This window comes from Morus notabilis, unplaced genomic scaffold, assembly GCF_000414095.1.
Source record: "Morus notabilis unplaced genomic scaffold, ASM41409v2 Scaffold11390, whole genome shotgun sequence".
Taxonomy (NCBI): Eukaryota; Viridiplantae; Streptophyta; class Magnoliopsida; order Rosales; family Moraceae; genus Morus; species Morus notabilis.
The window spans coordinates 1-1,812 of NW_010363728.1; the positions used below are offsets into that span (position 1 = coordinate 1).

Sequence of the window (1,812 nt, forward strand, 5' to 3'; positions counted from 1 at the left end):
AAAAATGTTATATAAGAAATGCTTTGTCTTTGGCAGTTGATGACGAATATAGTTGGATCCGCTAACATCAACCAAAGATCCATGGATGGTGCGAGGGACTCGGAGATTTCCATGGGAGCATTCCAACCACACCATGTAGCCAGCATGGAACCAGCCAGAGGCCAGATATACGGCTTCCGAATGGCGCTCCGGCGCGAACACCTCGGCGTGTTCTTGGAGAACACTTTCAATCATCCTGAGACTGTGGAATGCGTCCAAAGGGTGAATCAGATTGCTCAAAGGAACTGGGAACATTACTGTGGCGACACCTTTTACGGAAACCTCCCGGGACACCTGCTTCGCTACCCCATTGAAGTGTCCGAAACTGGAGCTATCACTACTCTTCCAGGATTTGAGTTTTTCCCTGACACCAAGGCCAAGTCTTGGGAGCCAAATCTGATTACCTTCCTCCAATCCTCACGACCTAATAGCAGCTGATATATACATACATATGTGTGTGTGTATATATATATATACACACACACACACACATTCAAGTTGTTTGAATATTGTATAGTGTTGTGGTACATATAAGTGATTGATTGACAGTGCTGTCACACTATTGTGTATATAAGCATAGGAATATGTATATAATTGTATAGTTAAAATGCAGTTTTTTCTCAATTCTTCTGTATATATCTGGTGTTGCTTCTTTCCTCATCAATATATTGTTATCATACCCAATGTATATAGTACGTTAATGGTTGAAAATGAACTATTTGTTGTTGCAGCAGACAACTTGGCATTCATTTTTCTTTTTTGTCAGAAAATTGATTACATTTAAAAATTTCAAAGAGCTACCGCCACCGCACACACATTACTCATGCACCCCATAAAATGTTAAAAGGTCCATCAATAATTATGCTATGGGTTTCTTTTGACTCTTGCGGTTTGAATAATGTGAGACTTTCGTTTTAAAAAAATATCCATGTTCATAAATTCTCAAAAACATATTACCATTGTGGATGAGAATCATTAGTGTCCGTTTAAAAGATAGGTTCAAATCAATAGTTTGAATTAGAATTTAAATTTTATAAGAAAATAATGTAGCAAAACTTTTTAAACTCAAATTTTTTACGAGAAAAACTACAGTTTAAACTCATATCGGTTTGAACTCAACCTTCGAACACACTCAAGGTTCAAACCTCGGTTAAATAATTTGTGTTTTTTCCTGTAAAAATTTGAACTTTGCTTCAAACTAATTTGATCCCATAAACCAACGTGTTTTTTTTATTATTATTTTCTTTGGAGTTTGCTGGCAAAGTAACGTTACGTCAACTTAGGTGAGGCAACGAAGACTTTTCATCTTGGGGGCATCGATACCTTTTTTTTATTCCCTCTCCTTTTTTTTTTTCCCAGAAAAATCAGTGTGGAAATATTATCCAATTGTTAACGATTAATACAAATTGGATGTGCTTTCTCAATCATCTTTATGTACATTGTCCGCTGCTTCTTTTCCTCTAACGGCACTTTCCAGCAGCGTCTTCTCATTTATTTTGGTAATAACAGCAAGTAGTATAATTCTCATTTTAAAATGGATCGAGAGTTTTTTTTTTTTCCTTATTTATTACACAGAAAACTTTCTTTCAAGAAAAAAAATCATGAGTAAAACTTTACAGAAAGAAGAATATGTGTTTTTCATAGTGTTTGGCTTAGTTTAGTATTGCTGTAAATTTAAAAAAAATTATTTTTAGTTGTGTTAAAAAAATAGCTGTTATAAAAAGCAGTTGAGTGTTTAGTAAACTATAATTATAGTAGCTGTGTTAATTTCAA

At 34.7% G+C, this 1,812-nt stretch overlaps 1 pseudogene; it reads left to right on the plus strand.

Annotated features, from left to right (window-relative positions):
• The first annotated feature begins 17 nt into the window (after window positions 1–17).
• LOC21383865 lies at window positions 18–467 on the plus strand (annotated as a pseudogene).
• The last annotated feature ends 1,345 nt before the right edge of the window (window positions 468–1,812 follow it).